We start from the raw sequence: 24,164 nt of genomic DNA on the forward strand, positions 1-24,164 counted from the left end.
ACAGTGGAGAAAAGACAGCCTCTTCAATAAGTGGTGCTGGGAAAACTGGACAGGTATGTAAAAGTATGAAATTAGAACACTCCCTAACACCATACACAAAAATTAACTCAAAATGGATTAAAGATCTAAATGTAAGTCCAGAGAGTATCAAACTCTTAAGAGGAAAACACAGGCAGAACACTCTATGACATAAAGCACAGCAAGATCCTTTTTGACCTACCTCTTAGAGAAATGGAAATAAAACCAAAAACAAATGGGACCTAATGATACTTAAAAGCTTTTGCACAGCAAAGGAAACCATAAAGAAGACAAAAAGACAACCCTCAGAATGGGAGAAAATATTTGCAAATCAAGCAACTGACAAAGGACAAATCTCCAAAATTTACAAGCAGCTCGTGCAGCTCAGTATCCAAAAAACAAACAACCTAATCCAAAAATGGGCAGAAGATCTAAATAGACATTTCTCCAAAGAAGATATACAGATTGCCAACAAACACATGAAAGAATGCTCAACATCATTAATCACTAGAGAAATGGAAATCAAAACTACAATGAGATATCATCTCACAATGGTCAGAATGGCCACCATCAAAAAATCTACAAACAGTAAATGCTGCAGAGGGTGTGGAGAAAAGGGAACCCTCTTGCACTGTTGGTGGGAATGTAAATTGATATAGCCACTATGGAGAACAGTACGGAGGTTCCTTAAAAAACTATAAAAAGAACTACCATACGACCCAGCAATCCCACTACTGGGCATATACCCTGAGAAAACCATAATTCAAAAAGAGTCATGTACCAAAACGTTCATTGCAGCTCTATTTACAATAGCCAGGACATGGAAGCAACCTAAATGTCCATCAACAGATGAATGGATAAAGAAGTGGCACATATATACAATGGAATATTACTCAGCCATAAAAAGAAATGAAATTGTGTTATTTGTAGTGAGGTGGATGGACCTAGAGTCTGTCATACAGAGTGAAGTAAGTCAGAAAGAGAAAAACAGATACCGTATGCTAACCCATATATATGGAATCTAAGAAAAAAAAAAGGTCATGAAGAACCTAGCGGCAAGACAGGAATAAAGACACAGACCTACGAGAGAATGGACTAGAGGATATGGGGAGGGGGAAGGGTAAGCTGTGACAAAGTGAGAGAGTGGCATTGACATATATACATTACCAAACGTAAAATAGTTAGCTATTGGGTAGCAGCCGCATAGCACAGGGAGATCAGCTCGGTGCTTTGTGACCACTTAGAGGGGTGGGATAGGGAAGATGGGATAGGGAGGGTGGGGGGGAAGGAGACGCAAGAGGGAAGAGATATGGGAACATATGTATATGTATAACTGATTCACTCTGTTATAAAGCAGAAACTAGCACACCATTGTAAAGCAATTATACTCCAATAAAGATGTTAAAAAAATAAAATAAGATAAAAAGAAAAGTAATTTTACCTCTAAAAAAAAAAAAAGCAACCAGAACTGATAACAAAAAGTACAGATAAATAAAGATGAATAAACAAAGAAATTAACAAATAAAAGTGAAGCATGAAGATTTGATGACTTATTTGAGGTAAGGTTCAAAAAGAGAAAAAGAGTGAGTCTAAAATTTATCTGGGTTTTGAGCCTATTGTCATCCAGAGAATGGTGGGGCCGAGAGGGGAATGACATCTCAGGTTGGGTATCCTTGAAGCAGAGTCAGAGTTAGAGACTGAGGGTCGTGTGATTTACTAAAGCAGTGCTCTTTCAGAAAACGTTGTATTGGAGTAAAGACAGCAGGAAAGGGAAGGAGAAGGAAATGATGTAGCCTCATAAAATCTGGCCTTGGCCCGATTAGGGGTGGGGTTGGGTGCTCAAGAGCATAACGCTCACTGTAGTTATTCCATAAGAGCAACTCTCTAGAGAAGGGGGGGGGCACATCCGTGAGCCTATCATCATAAAACTCCCATTAACAGGGGGTGGGTCCATGGCAGGGCAAACAGACCTTAGGTAGGGGTATCAAAATCATCTTACTACAGTAGAGGATCAGTTTTACCAGGCATATTCAATTTAATGTTCTAGTTGTTCATCTAAGTAGAAATGTCTAGTGTGTTATTGAAAATTCAGGAAAACACTGGGAAAATGATAAAAGCTACAGTTAGAGATTTAGATTCATCCACTTATTTTTCATTCAAAACAGTATCACAGAAACACTGAGGCAGAAGCTTGAGAGTAGAGAACTGATATTAGCAAAGTCATAAAAATACCGATTGGCTATAGAACCTCTTTTGTAGGCTCCATTAAAATTATATCAAATTTATTTTTTAAAGCATTTTTTGTAAAAAGTTGGCAACTTATATTTTTATTTTGCTGTGGGAATTTTTGCTGCAGATAGGGGAGACAACAGAGTACTGAAAACACAACTGAGGACATTTTGAAGCAATTAAACAAGGAGAAAAAATCAATGTGAACCAAGCTGTGACAATTCTTTGGATATTTTGGCACCATCAATAGAGGTCTCCTCTGGTCCCTTGTTAAGTTACATAAGTTTAGAGAGCCCTTAAAAATTATTTTCCTAATGATGAGAATAAAATTGAGAACTGTAAATAATTATGCTGGAGCAAAGTGTATGAAATAGAACTGCCCTGGGCAAGCTAAGATTTAGGAACAACTAAATTATCATGTTAGTTCTCATGATAATGAATCAGTCTCTCCAGTCCTAAGCGACTTTATAATGACAGTTAACACTATTGCGCTTCATTTTAGATATTTTCTGTCGTAAACATAGAGGAAATGTTTGAAAGTGAATACCAACCAACAGAAAAGCATTCTTAATTCTGCTTTGAATAAACATACGGCAGAAAAAGGAAAAGTAGAAGTGATGGAAAAGGGGAAAAATCTTAGTGATGGAAAAGGGGAAAAATCTTAAAGTAAGAATTTTGGTTCAGAAAAAGACAAACTTCCAGACCGGTCAATCTATCTCATGTTAAATATAGCTCTTGATATCAGTAAGCTCAAGTGCAAAGTTCCACTTGTCTGCTAATATGTCAACTGTGAGTCTGAAATAATTACTTTAGGAGAAAGACAATGACCAATGTAGTCAAAATAAAGACAAACGTACATATTGTATATTAATGCTCAAATATTTTACCACATAGTTGAATTGTATATTGATAAGAACCATTACCCAAATAACAATAAACAAACTATGATGACTCACAGGGTTTCAATTATAAGATAAAGTGCATAAACACACATTCATTCATTTTCCTGGCAAGTAAGCAATTAACAATTCTCTAGGGTCTTGTCTCCATAGGCGACCAAGCAGGTAAGCAGTGAAAGCTATGCTAAAAATCCACTTTACCTGAGTCACTGTTCCTTCCTGATCTTCTGAGTTACAGCAAGAAATTCCTACAGCCGCTGCTTTTGGATTTACATCAAATCTCCAGAATAATCACTGCCCAGTTTTAATGTGCTAATTATAAGCGCAGCAGAGTCCTACACAGCCTGAATCAATCCTACATGTCAAACAGTCCAGATGGAAATTGACCTAGATGGGTGGGATGGGTGAGGAGAGAGGTCCAAGAGGGAGGGGACAGATGTATACATACGGCTGATTCACTTTACAGCAGAAACTAACACAACATTGTGAAGCAATTATACTCCAAAAAAAAATAATAAATTAAAAAAAGGGTCTATCTAAACTTTGAGGCAACTTTACAAGACTGAATACTGTGGATGATCAAACTGCAAAGGCGGCAAAGTACCTGATGAGGAAGGGAAGACCTTAATCCTAGCCTTGAGTCTGTCATTAATTAAAGAGGTCACACCTGTGACCTTGGACATGGTGCATGTCATATCTGTGCTTTGGTTTCCTTAAATAAGCATAGACGAGATGGATTACCAGATAATTAAGTTCCTTCCAACTTAAAAAAATTCATCCAACTGCCTTAGATTAGCTGTTTTTTAAAGATATGTTTACACAAGTTGGAAAAATGTGCTCATCTTGCCATAAATAGTGCCCATACTACCTTCTTTCCAATTGGTTACTAGCAAAGAACATAGGCATCTCTTTGCAGTCTAAAGCCCCAAACCTGTAGACAACACCTAAACTTGTGTGTCTGCTTTCTAATACTTTTCTCACAGTTGCTAGCAGCCACATGTGCAGTAGTTTCAAATTAGTGGTTTTCTAAATCCTGGGGGCAATGAAAGTATCTAAGACCATTGTGAAAAGTCATTAAAGTCATGTGGCCCATCTCCTATATTCATACAACATGTACTAATAATTCTTCCTCCAAGTTTTTTTTTTTTTTTTTTTTTTGGAATTTTGTCTTTCCTTTTATCTCCCCAAGGACTAGTTAATTTAAGGTCTCAGTTTTGTCACTGAGGCTGTTGGAATAGCTCTCTGCCTCAATTTCTGACTTAATAACTTAAAACCTGTTTGACCATAGGTGTGGTACTGAATCTTTTAAATCTTAGTTTCCTCATCATAGAGCTTTTTGTCAGGAGTAAATGTATAATGCATATGTAAGTGGTTTATTGGATGATCTAATTTGGTAAGGTACAAGAAAGTAACTTCATTTTTTGTCATAACTGCACTCTGAAACCCCTCTATATAATATTCCATTCCTTTCTATGGATAAATTCTTGGCTAGAACCCACACTTTTCTTGTAATATTCAGAAATACTGACAAATAATTTCATTTTTGTAGCTATTATTAGTCAAATCCAATCTAATATTTCATTTTGTTTCCACTGTATTTTATCATCTGTCTTCCCACTAGATTTTAACCTCTTTTTAAACAGGGATCATACATTGTTATTAATGACAACTTCTAACATTTCCACAGATTCTGTTACTTCTAGGTAGTAATAGAGAAGATAAAAGTAGTTGATGAGTAGGCACAAGAGTGGAGAGGCATGTGATATAATGGTTGAAGTATTGAGCCAAAGGTCTATAAACTGGTTAAAATTCTATAGAACTAGTTACAATTCGAGTTCTAATGTGTATTAGATGTGTGGCTTTCCACAGTGACCTAATGAATCTGTACTTTAGATTTTAATCTGCATTTTGGAGATGATGATAGCACAAGCCTCATAAAGTCATAGTTAGAATATAACAAATCATTATAAATAAAGCACAAAGAATAACAAATGGCACTCAGTAAACACTATAAGTATTTACTTCTATCAGGATTACTAATATTGATTGGGTTCTGAGTGTATTATGCAGAGAATTTTATTGTTCTTCTAAATTTGAATTTCTTTAAATATATAAGCTAGAATTATCATTATACTCATTTTTATAAGGAAACTGGGGATTCAAGTGTTAAGTACTTTGCAAACAACCCTCAGATTCTAAATAAGAATTTGAACTTGAACATCAATCTGCCTCACACCAAGTCCGTATTTTTAACTTAATGCTATATGTAGGTATTTTACTATACCAGACTTCTATAGCTTTAAAATTATTAGATTAAAGAATGAAAGAATGCTGAACTGAAAATAGCTTATTTTAAAGAATTTACTGGAGGTCAAGACAAAAACTTGTGAGGGCTGAATTCAGTCATTTGTCTACGAGTTTGTGATATCTGATTACTAACTGCTACAGAAAGAGTAAGAATAAAATTTAAAAAGAAAATAGAACCCAAAGTCTCCAGACACATAGTTTAATTTGTCCCTTTAAACCTTCAAATGGTTAAGGGGGATAATCTGTTGTCAGGGAGGCAACTCCAGGTTGAAATCTCGAGAAAAAGATAGTTGTAGACGCATTCTTGTTTTGGACTACAAGGGCAGTATTACAAGGTTGGCTTCCCCCAAATATTCTCAAAGTGTAAAAATGGAAACTGTGACCAGAGAGGTTGTTGTAATGATGTGATTATGATTCATATACATATATGCTTTAGTATGTGACTACCACTCCTTTTTCTCTTTCACCAATGAGATTATCTCTCTGTAGCTAAAAAAGAAAAAAAAACCCAACTCTTCATGTCACTGTTACTATGAAGTCACAGCAGATAAACTTTTTGGGGTTTGCTTAGAAAATTCTATGATTGAATTTTAAGACACTTTGATAGACTGCCTAAGATAAACTTACCAGGACAAACAGAAAAATAAGTTCTCACAGAAGCACCCATGCCTGTGTATTGGGGTGATTATCAATGTTTCCTGTACTTGTGCCTAAACATTTGTGCCCTCTGAAGGGACTGATTTCTTTACCAAAGACATATTTAAATCTTATAAAAATCACCAAAGAAGATATCTCATTTTTCAGTGCAATATCTCAGATTGGTTACTGACACTTCATAGTTGATGACAATGCCATACAAGTTTTGACATCTGAAGTAACATATTCTTTCTTTGATATGAATAAGATTTTTCTCACCCTGGCACTGTCATTTCCCCTGGAATATCTCAGTGATGCACTCCCTTGATATATAAATATCAGCACCATATATCTGGTATTACAATAGAGTATTTTAAAATCAGGTTTCTATAATCTTTATCTGTGTCCTACTCTACATGATGAAATGTTTTTAGTTTTGGTCAATTTATAAATGTCTAAAATCTGGCACTTGAAATATCAAAAGCAAGCACACTAATGGAGATTTTTGTACAAATGCAAACACATTAAGACAGCAGGAAAGCAGAGTTTGAGTCAGTTTGTTGCACGGAAGACATCATTTTCCTGAAAACAAATGGTGTGTTAAGTTCAGAAAACAAATGGTGTGTTTAGTTCACCTGCCATCACAGTGACCGGACAGACAGCTAAAGACAGAATTATTGCTAAGAGTTTCACTTTACGTGTTAATGATAGAAAGGAAATTTACTGTGTTACCATCGAGAAACGTAGGTTTTTAGAGCTTTTATTTTCCTAAAAGAAACAGCTACATAAAACAGTAATGTGCATTCATGCTTTCAGTAGTATTTATTTTATTAGGTAGCAAAATAAATCGTAAAAACAAAAATAATCTGTATTTCATTTTATTCATAAATCTTTCAATTTGGGAAAAAATCTTTTTCTGGAGACACAAAAGCCAAATATTTGAACTTTTCTTTCTCAGCCACACAATTTAAGAAAGGCTAAAAAATCATTTTCCTGGTCATATGCTGTTTTGTTCTCTATCCAGCTGGAAGCAAAATATCTTGGGAGGAGATAAGATGTCAAAACATGTGCCATGGTTGAGGAAAATGCATAGAGTAGTGGTGGCTTTCCCTGGCTTTTTTTGAACATGGTGTTCAATGTATACAAGTTAGCAGGTTTATTTATTGTCCTTCTTTATTTTTAGCCCTTAAGGATTGAAATAAGATATTCAAGTTTATTTCTTGCTATTGCTATTTTAAAATGAAATATTTCTAAATTTCTTCAGGATATTTTGTCTCACTTTTTTTGTTCTATTTAATAAAAATCCTTGAACCTGAAGTATTTAGAAAAGTGTTAGTGTGTACCTGCTCATAATAACACATATGTGTGTACACACACACAGTAAACTGGGAGACGAAAGAGTGTTGTTCAACCTATGTCTTGGGCCATAGTTTGGAGGTTATTGTACCAGAGCCTTGCAAAGGTTAAGCTATACTTCAGGTAATACAATTTAACTTTATTTAAAATCCAGGAGATAAAGCTGGAACAGATGAACTTTTGCCTGCCTCCAATATAAAACAACAATAACAACAAAAACACATATATATAGTTACATAGTTATCAATAACATTTTTTCATGTATCACTCTGTTGAGTATAAATTTGCTTTCTTATACTATTGAGGCCATCAGTCTTTTCAGAGAGGCATCCTAAAGTGTAATATTCATTAATCAGTATCTTTCTAAGGGATTTAAAGATTAATTGGAGCTAGCTCTCTAACTAAAGAAATAAATCTCAAGTTTCAAGGAACGATGACAGATGCTCAGTATAATCTATTTTGACAGAGAGTTCTCCTGAGAATCTTTCAAATTCAAATTCTTTTTGGAGAGTTAGTTATCTTTCTTGTGTACAATGCCAACAAAGAAGTCATTATCCAATATATTTCTCTTCCATAGTTTCTGCTTTTTCTCCCCCAGTTTCATTATCTATGTAGAAGATTTTCAAATGTAAGGGCAAAACAGACATTTAAAATTTAAGCAATAAGATATAGATGCCCTGAGATCAACCCCATAGGAGCCAATTGCTTAGGACAGCTATTCAGGAAACTAGGGGAAAAATGAACCCTGAGATCAAATATATGTGGGAAAATTGGGGGGTTTAAGAAGCTATTTTTATTTCCTATAGTAATACTCGTCATTTCTGTGATAAAGAGTCTTTTGAATTTATAATACGTCTAATACTCTACCTTTTCCTTCTCCCACAGAATGCCTATCAACATGCCGAGAACATTTATCAGGGTTCTCATGAGTTCCATGGCTACTGGTAATACAGAGTCTTCTCTGTTGTTCTCTGTTGAGGAAAAAATTTACCTAATCTCAGAACCCAATTATTTTCACCAGCCACAAACCTATAAGTGCTTAGATAAAGTTCCATTATATTCCTCTATCACCTGCCAGGTCATTATGCTCAACGTTCTGAGAGAGATAATAAAATTAGTTTAATTCATCCATGACTCAAGAACATTTCTAGTCTGTGTTTTGTTAGCTGTAGTGTTTAAGTAGGCAAGTACAAGTATTAAGGCAATTTCAGTAAATATGAATTTTCAACATATATAGCATCTGGTATTTAGGCATGAACAGATGGCTCAAGTGCAGATGTTTTTAGATATTGGCTACTATTTCATTGTAGATCATAAATCATGGTTACATCCAAAAGTTCCTAAGCTAAAGAAGATGGATGTAAAGGTCTTTAATAGTAAGTTAAAAAACAAACAAAACAAACAAAGAAACCCGACAACTAAATCTCCATTATTTAACTAGCTAGTTTTCACTAGTTTGATTCACTATAATTCACTATTTGATTATACTCAAAAGGGGAATAAGGGACAAATTAGCGAATCAAACATATCCTTTAAAAAGATGAGTATATTCATAATAAACATAACTAATATTTATTATGTGTGCCAGTCACTCCTCTAAGTTATAGATATAGATAATATATATATATATGCTAGAGTTTGCTGTGTTATAAAGATACTGTGTAATGTGACTTCCAAAAAAAGGCTTTTAAGTCATAATTTGTATGTTTCATTACATGACTACATGACTGCCATTGTAGAGACACGAACAAAAGATGGACGGATAGCAGAGATGTTCTGAGGGTAGACAGACAGTGACTTAAGAATGTCTTAAAGTTCTATTAAGACCTTCAGTCTTACAAGTGATTCACACATGATTTATATAATGTGACATTATTATTCAATTTTCATAGTATCCTGATGATCTCAATGCTGCTCCCATCCCTCACATTTCTAACCATTATAACCTAAAATATCTTAATGACAGTTTAAGGATCTGGGAACATCAAATCTTTGGCATTCATAAGGTAAACTTCCAAAACCTTTTATGAATAAGAAGACAATGAGAACATTGTAGAAATCATGTTTGCTGGTTAAGTGCTATTACCTCCTTAGCCTTTTCTTCACTTTCATTATGAGCACGGGTATTTGTATGAACTTATTATACCTGCCACATGGGAAAAGTTCAAGAAGGTTTCATTGATTTTAGGACCAGCTGACTAAACTCTCAGTAAGTTTATGCATGCATTACTAATTTCACAGACTTTGGAAGTACACAGTGGTGAAATCATGAATTTGGGGGGTGTTGGGAAGAAGGGTCTCAAGCATGGGTTGCATAAGATGGCAAATTGGAGCCACCAGTCCAAAACAAGGGCACACGCAAGTTTTCTTTAGATTTCATAGCTTAAAAAAGCATTAATTGGGAGGTTTCGAATAAAAAAATCTAGATTTCTGCCTTCTCAGGAAAAACCAAGAGATCTGGACACATGGGTATGCTTGTCCATAGTTGGAAATAAGTAACCTTTGCCCTCTTTAGAATGCTTTCCAGGTCAGAAGATTTTGGAAGAGTGTCATGCTCAGGAGAAGACATGGAAGCTCCGCCTCCTTTCCCCATACCTTGCCCTGTACATCTCTTCCATCTGGCTGTTCCTAAGTTATATCCTTTTATAATAAACCTGTGATCTAGTAAATAAAATGTTTCTCTAAGTTCTGTGAGCTGCTCTAGCAAATTAATCAAACCTAAGGAAGGAGGGAATCACAGAAACCTCTGATTTATAGACAGTTGGTCAGAAGTACAGGTAGCGACCTGGACTTGGGCGTAGCACCTGAAGTCTGAGGAGGGGCTTGTGGGAATCCCCATCTATAGCTGGGCAGTCAGAAGCACAGTGACAAGATGAGCTTGTGACTGGCTTCTGACATAGGGGGAGAGGGGACAGCCTTGTAGGAACGAACCCTTAACCTGTGGGATCTGACAGTATCTCCAGTAGATAGTGTCAGAATTGAGTTGAATTGTAGGACACCCTGCTGGTGTCCAAAGAATTGCTTGTAGTTGGAGGGAATCCCCTTCCCCAGTGTTGAAATTGGGTCCAGGAACCCAAAAGAGGCCCATTCTAATGACCTCTGTTAAGATCTTATCTCCAAATAAGGTCACATTTTGAGGTGCTGAAGGTTAGGACCTCCACATATGAATTTTGGGGAAAATACAGGTCAACTCATGATACCTACCCACGTGCATTACACTATCAAAGATTTTCCCTCATCCTTCGTTTATTTGCATGTGTGTGTGTGTGTGTGTGTGTACACTGCTTAGGCTATTTCAGGAGAGGATAAATGAGCACAAAGTCAAACCAGGACAGACAATATGGTCCTAACATAGACAATATCGTCCTTAACAGTTGCTTTTAAGAAACCACCACCCTGAAATTTGGCTAAAAAAAAAATCTCTGAAATCTTACAAAACGCATTAGACCAGAAGGCAACAGAAATCTCTATGGGAGCATAATTCTGTTTGATTATATCATTAGATTTTACCAAAGACAGAATTAGAAACAAAAATCTCTCACTTTCTATTCTGGCAGTGACTAAGCATACTATCATTTATAACAAAGGCAAACTCCCTACTAATTCCATATATTATACATAGTCATACCAAACCAAAAGCGAGGTTTGTCTTCCTATTTCCTTATAATAAAAATTCATTTCCATCTGTGCCCCAGCAAGGCAGAGCTTTCACTGTTTTATGCTAAATTTTGACAGCACTTATACCAGGGATCAATGGATAAAATAACACAGTGCCATATGATTATCATATATTTCACAAATAGAAATAACAATTTCAGTGCATTGGAAAGGAAGAACACTTGAAAACAAATGCAGGAAAGGAAACACACATATGCAGAAATATTGGATACTACTGTATTTAAAATATTCAGCACATCTGATATTAATCTTCCTCTGCTATGCAAAAAAATTATATTAGGTACTGAAGAATTAGGAAAAAATAGAATCAGAATCCAGAGGGATATTGTAATATTCCATAAATATTCAGACCAGCTAGGCCAGTTTCACGGACTTTGGGAAAAGCAAAACTTTATGTCTACTGTGAGTTTGGTGCTATTCTCCTGATAACTGACCAATTAACGGGGTGAGTTAAATAAAAGTGCAAACAACAGAACATATAATCCACTTTTAATCCTGAGGCCAGGGCTTCTATATGCTAAAACTTCCAGGAAACTTGGTAAAGAATCAATAATATAATAGCTCCCTGCTCCCAAAGTGTCTGAGCTATTATAAAAGACAGACCCCAGGATCATGGAAATGTCTTTAGCATAGTTCCTACTAGAGATAAATGCTTTATATTGAGTAAAATAAGCTATATTCTAGTGGTAAATAAAACTCCATGAGAAACCTTGACTTATAAATTTTGTTTTCAATTTTGGAAAGCAAGTGTGCTGACAGAAATAACTGATAGAAAGTCTATTAAAAAAAAAAAAAAGCAACATGCATATAGTACTTTTCCAGCTACCAGAATTTCAAGTCAGAATTTTTATGCCTTTCAAGACACTTATAATATTAATAATAAATTAATGATAATATCTTTAATCCTTAAAATTACTTAAATGTGTATCCTGATCTTTTGTGCACACAGAATGGCATGCTGAATGTGTTCTGCAGTATGCAATTTTGCAGGTGCAAGTTCATTGGGAATTTTTGCTAGCAAAACAAAAATCACAACATCATGGTGCTACAAACACCCTCAAATTTAAAACTGCTTAATTTGGACTGTTTTTTTCTTTTCCAGAATCATCTGGGAAGGTTATACACCTCATTTGTAAAGAAGTTTCATAATTACATTTGTATTCCTTCCTTTTTTCCTGTGACAAAGATTCTCTCGACCAGAATCTAATCAGCCTCTTCTGAGCTCTTTGCAATGAGGTCTCAACTTTTAGACTTCTGTGTTCACCCCTCTATTGCCCAGTTTTATTAACAGAAATTCTGCTATGTCAGTTTAGCCAGAATCCCCTACCCTGGATATCTGACCACCCTTGATATCTGACCAGATTCCTCATCCTCCACCACCCCCTAGATGATAGTTGATCACCCTGCCCTGCCTTCAGCAAGAATTCTTTTTTATCTCTTTTGCCAGAATCCTCCCCTTGCCCTTGATGTTTCCTCTTAATTAATTTTCTATCCACTGCACACTCCAACCCCACTCCCAGCCCCTTGGCTATAAATTCGCACTTTTCCTTACTGTATTCAAAGTTGAGCCCAATCTCTCTCCCTCACTGCAAACCCCATTACAATGGCCCCTACACCTATCCTGATAGTCCCCTGAATAAAGTATGCCTCTAACAAGTGTCATGAATAAATTTTTCCTTTAACAGCCCTTTTTTCCTTCCTTCCTTCCTCCAATCTAGTCTTCATTCAATCTTTCCTTTCTTCCCATCTTTTTCTTTTCCTTTCTTTTTGTCTCTCTTGTCATTAAAATAAGTGTGTATTAAAGGTTAATTTTCCACATAGTAACTATGGGTTACTATGTGAGACTTTTTTTCTGTGTTCTTTTTTTTTGTGGGGGGGGGGGGGGAGTGAGGGCTAAACATTTAAAAATTGATGTAGTAGATTTACCAGATCATGGAACTACTGACAGAGGAAGTCACATTAGGGAGATGGTTTGTACTAATATTAAGGGGCCAGATCTGATTAATGTATTCTAAAATATCTTATTCCAGAGAAGGAGTACCTGTAAATTCATAAGTTGATTCCCATCCAATATGACAAGACAATAAATGTAAAATATGTCATTTATTTGTGTACAATTTAATCTAATTTCAAAGTTAAATGCTTTTCTAGAAAATTAAATTAAATAACATTTATCAAAACGTACAAATGCTCTCCTGTGGAATTATAATATCTTGGAAACTTAAAGAGGAAAAGGATTTCAGGAGTCATCAATCCAGCCAGAACTCCACATGAAACAAGAAGAAAAGCATTTTATGTATTCATAAACCAATTACTATTTGATGTGCAAGATACAAGGTATAAGGTGTGGTATAAATATGAAACCATGTAATTACACAGAAGTCCTCTATCACATTGTATAAGTGGGGACAGTGAAAGAAAAACACAATGAAGGTCATTTCCAGCATAAGGCAATTTATGACAATTACCAAATAATAATAGGGACAGTAAGTACTGCAGAATTCAAAGGAAGAGGAGGTCTCTGTGGGTCAAGCTGTCAGGCAAACAGAGGTAGGGCTCGAGTTAGAATTTTAAGAATTGCTAAGATTTTGTTCATAATTTAAGTCAAAATATATTTTAGGTAAATTAAGAATATTCTTACATTCTACTGTAAGCTATAAAATAGCAAATTACCTGTTGCCTCCATCACCACCTTCAGTACATTTGCATGTGCAAAATGGTATATGTGACACAATAAGAAATATACAGGGGCTTCCCTGGTGGCGCAGTGGTTGAGAATCTGCCTGCCAATGCAGGGGACACTGGTTCGAGCCCTGGTCTGGGAAGATCCCACATGCCGCGGAGCAACTGAGCCCGTGAGCCACAACTACTGAGCCTACGCGTCTGGAGCCTGTGCTCCGCAACAAGAGAGGCCGCGATAGTGAGATGCCCGCGCACCGCGATGAAGAGTGGCCCCCGCTCGCTGCAACTAGAGAAAGCCCTCGCACAGAAACGAAGACCCAACACAGCCAAAAATGAAAATAAATAAATAAATAAATTTATAAGCGTTCTTTAAAAAAAAAAAGAAATATACATATATATTGGCCTATGCCCCCAGTTTCTGGCATAGCGCCCTTGAAGCCTCCGTAAATGACTAAGTGATAAGAGCACTGAGAACCTTTTGTTCTAATGAGGTGACTCTGGGTGGGCTCCTGGATGGCGGCTGGTCACTGGAAAGACAAAAGCCATGATTAGAAGCTTGAAATTTTCTCTAGATTGAGGAGAGGCGCTAGAAATAGAGTTAATGATCGATCATGTCTGTGTGATAAATCCTCCATAAAAATCCCAATAGTATGGGATTCAGAGAGCTTCCAGGTTGCTGAATATATCCACATACTGGGAGGGTGATACACCCCAACTTCATGGAGACAGAAGCTGCCAGGCTTGGGACCCTGCCAGACTTCACTCTATGTATCTCTTCATCTCACTGGTCCTTTGTATCGTTTATCACATCTCTTAATAAGCTAGTAAACATAAGTCAGTACTTCCCTGAGTTCTGTGAGCTGTTCTAGATAATCAGATCTAAGGGGTAGGAGGTCATGGGAACCTCTGATCTGTAGCAAAGTCAGACAGAAGTTGTGGGCAATCTGGGGACCTACAGCTTGCAGTTGACATCTGAAGTGGGGGGCAGTCTCCTGAGACCAAGCCCTTAACCTGTGGGGTCTGATGCTCTCTCTAAGTAGACAGTGTCAGGATTGGGTTAAACTGCAAGACAGCCAGCTAATGTCTCAGAATTGCCTGGTGTGAGGAAAAAATCCACACATCTCAAGTCAGAAGTGTTGTGAGTGTGGTAGTAGTGAGACAGTAAGAGAAACGCATGGAAGGAGAGTGGGGTTGTCCAGCTCAGCATACAAATTAGGGGTATCGTCTCTTATTCAGACCCTCCCCCAAAGCCAAACAAACTAAAACAAAAGTATTTTGCTCTCATATGTCCATAATCTCTATCGTCTTTCGTATCTCAATAAATTGCTCTCTCAAAGCAATCTAGAGTGTCTAGGCTTTGTCACACTTTTTCTGTGACAAATGTGTACTGTATTCATATAGGGTTTATTTATGATTATGCTTTAGGTTGGCTCAAGGTAGATTACATGATAAGAAAATGAAGCTTTGTAGTATTAAAAATATGCTGAATTATTTTTATAGAATACTTATAAATTTTTATCTTATTTCAGAGGATTCCTCTAACCTGTGATACTTTTATTTCTTTAAATACCCTTTTAAGCATTGAGTATAATTTTCTGTAAGATACTCTTTCTTTCATGATGCCTTTATAAGAATAGAATACATCACTAGACAAAAATGTACTTCCATATAGCAGACAAGTATTTTATCATATGGACTGACATTTATAGTTTCCTGTCACCAAGAAAAATCTACATTGGACAGGCATTAAATAAATAGCTGATGGAGAAAACTGAATATCCCTCTTTCAAAATAAAAACTCATCAAGGAGGTGAAAAAAGTTGCTCTTTTCCAGTAACTACTTATTTATCTGTTGGATATTCCACATATATCCCCACAAACCATGCCACCTGGGTGTCAACATAAGTAAAAGAGTTTTCTAAAATATACTAGGAATAAATAGTGGTGGTTACAATTGGAAGCTCATATGTGCTAAATGGCACTATCATATTGCTTTGGCTCCACATGTTGGTTTCTTTCAGTTCTGTAACCAGAGATCCAAACTTTCATCTCCAATCTCTCATATCACTCCCATTTACCTCGCCGCATTTCACCTTGAAGCCAAATTTAATAACTGAGCTTTAAAACTGAAAGCTGGGGCAGGCCTTACCTTTAGCAACATGAATAATGTCATTCTCAAAACAAGAAAATGCCTTCAACTCAGAAAGCAAGATTAAATTATATATTTACTCTGGGTTCTGGGCATAGAAAAAGTCAATGGGCTATTTCAAATCATCTTTATTAGCCATGCTATAAAGATGTAATCTAGTACCATGTATTGTTGATGTCTTTCTTTATTGCTTTCTTTTCATCCTGTGATCAATAACAGTATTATGAAATTCCCTGGCAGTTACTTGGTCACCTTGTAGCCCTATGGGATGACACAGAAAACTCAAGAAGATATGTAATTGAAACATTATATATCAGGATGTATCCTTTAGCTGCTGAGCTAATACAGTACTCTTCTTGATTTATGAATGACATAAAAGTCATTGAAAGAGGAATAGCAAATATGCACTCAGAGTATATTTCCACAGCTTTTCTTTTCCCCTGGCTCATCATTTTATTACTGAACTGGATGGCAAAGACTAAATAGCCTTTGATTCTGCATCAGCAATTCTATAGCTACTTAAAATACATGTTGCCCTGCTCTTATTTTATTTTTGATCATAACCCTTTTTAGGTTCTGAAATAAATTTGAGGTTTTCTCACTGGTGATCATTCAAAGGAGCTGAATCTTCCTGGAAGAAGAGAGTGCTCTAGAAACATGAGGGTCAAATCACAGAGTCCACAGATAAGCAAGAGTTTCCTGAGTCAGTCATAATTTATTATTTGAAAAGTATAGTATCTTATTAAGACTCTCTTGGTTACATATTAGAGAAACATACTAAAGCTGATTTAAACTAAAACCATGGGAGTTACTAGGTGAACTGAGAAGTATCTTCTGGAATACAAGGAAAGAGACGAATCATTCCTCAGATAGACTGACTCTAGATGGAAAGTAATCAGAAATATTAGATGCACTTTCTCTCTGCTTTTTGGCTTTTTTCTTTCTTTTTGCACACTGACTTCTGCTTCTTGGTGATCTTAGCCAAATTTTACCACTACACCACTCCTGAATTTACATACCTCAGTTCCAAACATGCATAGAGACCAACTGGCTTGCTCTGAATCCTGTTCTTAAATGCCATCATGTAAATGCTCTCTATTATGACTATGTTCGCCTTTTCAAATTCATCCGGTTTAACTTATCTGAAGGCATTATTTAACTTTTATGCTTTTATGATTATTATGATATTTTATTGATTCATATAATGTTAAATTAGTAAAACAATTGTAAAGAAAATGTGACTGAGATATTTGAACTGGTTTTAGTTTGAACAGTGTGTGTATTTAATATAGTTACATTTATTTGTATATTTATTTTTACATATATATGTAAATACTTATATATTCAGAAAAATATTTTTAAAAAGTATATCAGATGCATGATATTGGCCATGTAAATGAACTTCAAACTATGAACAAGTGGATTAAAAAAAGATAAAGGTATACTGAATTTGTTTTGATGAAAATATGAGATCATTAAGCTCTTCAGAAACGTGGTATTAAACTATACTTTGTCAACATGACATTTATTACATTGACTACTATATAACTAAAATGACATTTATCCTTGAATAAAATTCTATATATTTGAACAAAGATACAGTCATTTCCCCAACATCAGCATAATTCATATAATTTAAGTATTAGAATTAGTATAATTATAGTATAATTAATATAATATATGTATTATAATTAATATAGTATTATAATTAAATTAATATAATTTAAATATTGATATTTAATACTTTTGGGGCCCCAACTCTTGTACACAAAGAGTGTTAGGAATTCTATTAATCCAGAAATTCTCCTGAATTAATATATATGTTTAATAATTAATACGAGAAGTCATGAATTACAGCTGTAAAATTATAGAAAGGAAGATAAATAATATTTGGTGGTGTTTCAGCATTGACTAATTAAAATAAACATACTTAGGTTGTTCAATATAGATCTTAATGTAGAGAAAATCAGAGTTCAAGATCATTCACAATCAAAATGCTAATCATGTTACTACAGGCAATTTAATTACTGTGAAAAAACCAGAATGCATGTGTAGAAAAGTCCTGAGAATACCCTAAGCATTCACCTCTAGCTGATGTCTAGGGTCAATGCAAGCAGAAAAAGGAAGATTAAGGCAGAATTTTAAAGGGCTTGGCTAAATACTGAAGGAGTGTCCCAACAAACAGACAGTCTACAAAGACAGGGAGAGTATTTTCTTATCTTTCCTTTCCTTTTTTCGTTTTTTTGCTACAGGTATTTAAGGAAATCTCTGTCAAACTTCTTTTTTGCAGTTCTTCTTTCTCTCTTGGTTCTTGGAGTCCAAGAAAATATCTGTAAAAATATCTGAACACAAGCTAAAGGAACAGATAATTCAGAGACCACACGTGACAAAGAATACAGACTTTAAAAAAATACTTTATGAAAGTTACTTAACAAAGAAACAGCAACAGCCTATAGCAACCAACAAAAACAAACACTGGAAAGAGGAAATTTCTAGGGTCACTATATTATAATATTCAAATGTCGAGTTTAAAAATATAGGAATTTGCAAAAAATGTATGGCCCATCCACAGAAGAAAGTAATAGAAACTGTACCTGAAGAAGAACAGGTTAAAATTGCTAGTCAGAGACTTAAAGTCAACTGTCTTAAATATGTTCAAAGAGCTAAGAAGACCATAAACAAGGACATATAGGCAACCGGAGAAAAATGTATAAACAAATAGAAAATATCAACAAAGAGAAAGAAATGATCAAAGAGGCCCAAACGGAAGTTCTGTGGTTGAAATGTTTGATAACTGAAATGAAAAAGTCACTAGAGGGTTTCAATAGTACATTTGAGCATACAGTGGAAACAATCAGTGACTTGAAGATGGTCACTTGAAATTATCCAGTCATAGAAATAGAAAGAAAAAATGAAAATAATAAATAAGAGTCTAAGACGTGTGAGATACCATCAGTGAATCAACAGTAACAGAATCAGAATCCTGAAAGAAGAGGAGAGAAATAATGGCCAGAAAGAAGATTTGAAGAATTAAGGACTGAAAATATCCCAAATTTGACCAAAGATACATATCTATTCTTTCAGGAAGCCGATGGACTTTAAAAAAGATAAACACAAAAAACCCATACAGTACTGAGGCACATTATAATCAAATTGTTGAATGTCAAGAACAAAAGGAGAATCTTGAAAGCAGGATCAGGTACAAGAAGTCTTCAATAAGATAAACAGCAGATTTCTCATCAGAAGCCATGGAGGCTAGATGAAGGTGAGATGGCATTTTTAAAGTGTTGAAAGAAAAGGGGGAAAAGAACTTGTCAAACAAGAGTTTTGCATGTGGCCAATCCATCTTTCAAAAATGAAGGATAAATTAAGACATCTCAAGATTAAAAAGAAAGAAAGAAAGAAAGAAAGCTAAAGGAGTTATTTACAAGTAGGCCGGCCTGCTCTACAAGAAATGCTGAATAGAATCCTTCAGGCTGAAATGAAAGGATACTAGACAGTAACTTGCAACCAGATGAAGAAATAAAGAACTCTGTAAAGGTAACTATTTAGTAAATGTGAAGTCTGGTATTATTTTACTTTTGGTCTGTAACTTTTTATTTTCCACATGATTTAAAAGATAAATACATAAACCAAGAGTTATACATCTATGATAATGTGAAAGTAGTGTATAAAGATGTAATTTGTTACAGTAACAACATGAGTTATGTGTGAAAGGACATGGATAAAACTTAAATGCATATTTCTAAGTGAAAGAAGACAATTTGAAAAGGTTTCTGTATGATTGCAACATTCTGGAGAAGGCAAAACTATTGAGACAGCAAAAACATAGGTATCTGCCAGGTGTTAGGGAGGATGGGGAGAAAACAGGTGGATCACAGAACATTTTTATGCAGTGGAACTATTCTGTATGATAGTATAATGGTGGATGTATGCCATTATACATTTCTCAAAAGCCATAGAATATACACCACCAAGAGAGAACTCTAATGTAAAATATGGATTTGGGGTTATAGCATTGTGTCAATGTAGGTTGATCAACTGTAAGAAATGTACCACTCTGGTGGGGGTTTTTGATAGTGGGAGAGCCTGTGCTTTCGTGAGGGCAGGAAGTATTAAGAGAAATTGCTATATCTTCTGCTCACTTTTGCTGTAAACTTAATACTGCTGTAAAATACAAAATATATTTAAAACTATGCCACATAAAGACAAAACAATGTTTTATGAAGCCGAAGTAAAACTACAGAGACAAATAACTGTTACACTTTAGTGTTTTTGTGACCTTTTTTTGGTAGCAAGGAGAGAGGGATTTCATGTAGGCAAAAGGTAGAAGAGGCGGAAAAATGGTGCAGAGCAAATGAATCCTTCTCATGGAAGGAGATGTTGGTTTATACTCAATTCAGGGCAACAAAGGCAATTGCAGGTTCCCTAGTTTCAACTCTGAAAGCCAAACATATATAACCTATTGTGAGAGAAATGAAACAATCTTGTCTCTCATTGCTGTCAGCCTTCTTTCATAAAACCAACATCAAGTTGAAATCAGAAGTATACTAGGTTGGAAGATTTTGAGAATAGGACCCTTCTTCCATAGCAAGACAAAAGGCATTGTTTCTACTGAGTTTACCTTGGGAACAGCATATTCTCAATAAGCACCGCAGTGGCATGTACCTTGTCCTTGTACCCCAAAATTCAATCATTTCTGAGAGGCTACCAAGTCAGAGATAAATTCTTCTGTCAAACATCATGTCAGAGTGGTGGGATTTGAAGATATAACCTTTGTTGTTTTCCCAGTGAATTCTTTCCTAGATTCAAGTGCCTACTGGGTCATTATAACAGCAGTATGCTTAAGGAAATGTAGAAATACATAATTAAGGAAAAAGCTGACAGTTATCTTTCTCTTAGATTTACACAGCTGTTTTTTGGAGTAGCGGTGGACCTCATGCATCAATTTACAGTTGATTTCAATCAACATTGATTGCCCAGTCTGGACCATTAAGTGCATAAGCTGATTTCAGAGAAATGAAACATGATGGATGTAGAAATCAGTGCAGGGAAGCTAAAGAACAACAGGAAGAAATCAAGGGTCCTGAAGTAAATAAACCCATTTACAACTGTCTGCTAATTAGCTTTTTTCTTTCTTTTAAGTTGAGCAGTTTTGTTGAATCTGAAATGCAGTGCATCCTAAGAACTATGTAATGGTAAATAAATTCATTCTAGTAGCATTCCCCAAGTTAATGACAGATCTACATACACAGGGATGTGGGAAAAGTGGGTACTTCTGAAATGCCTCAAATACATAAAGCTGGATTCGAGGGGAGGGGGCACCTAGAGATTTGGGGGCTAATGAAATTTTTTATACTTCAGAATAATCTTTTCATTTTCCTCATAACCTGAAATCTGAATGTCCTTTTTAAAGCCAGTCAAGTTTCCTTCCTACTTATACACTTACTGTTTTCTTCAAAGAACAAGGTGCAACTTAAACCCATCATCCTTTTATTAACAATCAATAACAGCAAAAATAGAAAATGAAAGGCATTAGGAGTTTGGAACTTCTTAAGTAACTGTCCTCTGAAATTATATCCACACAAGTTATTCTGGTTACCTTGTATATTTTGCCCTATTTCCAAACAAGCTTAAAACAGCAATGGCGGGAAAAAATGAGAGTCTACAAATTACATAAACGGCAGGAAAGAAAGGGAGAAACACTGATATTAAAAAAGGGAGACTGTTTAGATAGCAAGCCTCATATTTCCAACTGAACAAGAAACTAACTAGTATTTTAACATATACAAGAAGTAGAAGATCCATTTCTTTTTCTTCTTTTTTTTTCTTCCATCAAAGAGCTTACAAACTATTTAATGGTTTACAAGAAGCCATTTCAGTACTTTTATTCCTATGTGTTACAGGCTCTATGGCCTTCTGGATATTTCCTTCACTTCATTAGAAAAGATAGTGATTCTTTATTTCCATGCTAATATTGTGTTTTTAATACTTTGTTTATATTCTTCAGATCAATGAATGTTCTTAGCCTTTGATTCCTTATTTATGTAATATAGAGCATATGTATTTAACTAAAGCCATAATTTTAATATTTATATGTTGCATAATTATAACACAATTTTAGTTTAATGAACCATAAAATCTTGAACAGCAAAAGGTATATGCATATTTTTGCAAAATATATTTGTGACTCTTCATTGAACATTCAAAATATGGATTCAAAAACTGCAGTGGGATTGCAGCTCTACTGAAATAAACTCAGATATATGCAGAAAAAGAACATTTTCTTTTCTCCAGAACTGAGCTGATCTCTTTTATAAGCCATCACAGTGCTCTGTAGTGGAGAAATATGTCCTTGCTGTTTTAAATAATCTTTTTATTTGAAATATTCTTCTTTCCATGTAGACAATTCTTTTGGATAACTGGTTATGTAGTCAATTTCTCAAGTTCTATCCTTTCCATTTCTCCAAAATGGCAGATAGGTATATGACGTGAATCACGTGACTAGTGATTGGTACTGACCATTGCCTGGGAACTTAAGTGGAGGGGATGCCAGTCAAAGCACCTACACCTGGCCTCTCCACATTGACATGATTTCCTTAAAACTTCATGGCTGAGTAAAAAGTTTATTCCAAGAGGGAGAGGATAAGGCAGAAATGGCTTTGTCTTTTTGAAGGCAGCTTTGAAATTCACAAATCATCATTTCCATGACATTGACTAATTAGAAGCAAGTCATTAAGACCAGGTCATATTCAAAAGGAGGGAAATTAGAATCCACCTTTTGATGAGAAGAAGTGCCAATGAGTTTGCAGACATGTTTTTTAATTAACATAATCTGCGAACTACTTATATATTCTTCTCACATGTAAAATACACTTCCCTCTCCCATGACCCTAAGAAAGTCTCATATACTATGGAATCATGTTCAGCTTAAAGTTCACCATTTCATTATCTAAATTAGGTCCAGATGTGGAGGAGTCTTTTTCAGGTACAGTTCCTCCACTATAGCCATTCCCGGACAATTCCCCTGTACCTGAAGACCTTTGAGCTATAAAGACAAACTATCTATTCATCCTCCACTCAACACACATAACACATCATGGTGATATTGGCCTAGGATGACATCTCACTCAAAAAGGGAAGGAAGTGAGGCACACAAACATCACATGTATTAGCAAACTGAAATCCAGCGAAGACCATGCTGCCAACTTCTTGATTAGTGGATTAATCCTATGGCCTGGGCATGATTCTGGATGGCTCTGGGATCCACCTTTAAGGTTGTTGATTCTACTATCTGAATTCGCATTTCTTTTCCATTAACTGGTTGGTATTTGCAGCTGGACAGTTTTCTCAGCATGTTCCTTTGCCCATACTAGTTTAAAGGTCTAATAGACTCTATTTCATTCTGCCTCTGTCCCTCTTAGTCCAAGCTGGCAATATTTCTGCAAATATATTCTCTTAAGGTTTTTGCAGGTTTTCCATGAGTATTAATAGTATTTGTTCCACTAGACAAAAGCCACACTCACAAATCTCATCAAGATAAGTCCATCTCTACTGTTAAAATATAAACTGAGGCACATTAAAATGTTGAAGAGTTTATTTGACCAAACAGGAATTTGAATTGGGAAGCACCAAAGGGAAAGTGGTTAGGAGCGCTCCACTGACAGGAGTTAGGGGAAAGATTTTTATAGGAAAGATATAGAACAAAACAAGGAAGTTATTTGATTGATTACAGCTTAAGCAGTTGCCTTATTTGAGAAAACCTGTGATTGGTTGTTCTTAATTTTCACTTTCTTGGATTTGAGCAGATCTTCTCAGGCTTAGGTTTTGGTTTGCTTACTGGGGCTACCAAGGCATTAGAACCACCTCAGTCTAATGGCCTCCACGTTTAATTACTTTAACACTGCTTTCCAGTAAGGTTGTGAGGAGAAAGTCCTCAGGATTTTGAGAGTTTCTATTATTTAATAACGAGGATCAGTGAGGTGTGACATTAAGATGTTTAGAGGAAGCGTTGTCTGTTTGAAGTACCAATACATATTTCTGTGGTTGTAACAAAGGGTTTTATAGTCACGGCTTTAGTCTTCGAGACTGTATTTTCCTGACAATGCCCGGAATTTGATCTCAGCTCAGAAAATATTTTTAATTTTTCAGAGTCATTTGCTAATAGCAGAGTGTGTGGATAACAAATGGCTTTATTGTCAAACCCTGAA

The sequence above is a fragment of the Eschrichtius robustus genome, chromosome 2 (genome assembly GCF_028021215.1).
Source record: "Eschrichtius robustus isolate mEscRob2 chromosome 2, mEscRob2.pri, whole genome shotgun sequence".
In the NCBI taxonomy this organism is placed as follows: Eukaryota; Metazoa; Chordata; class Mammalia; order Artiodactyla; family Eschrichtiidae; genus Eschrichtius; species Eschrichtius robustus.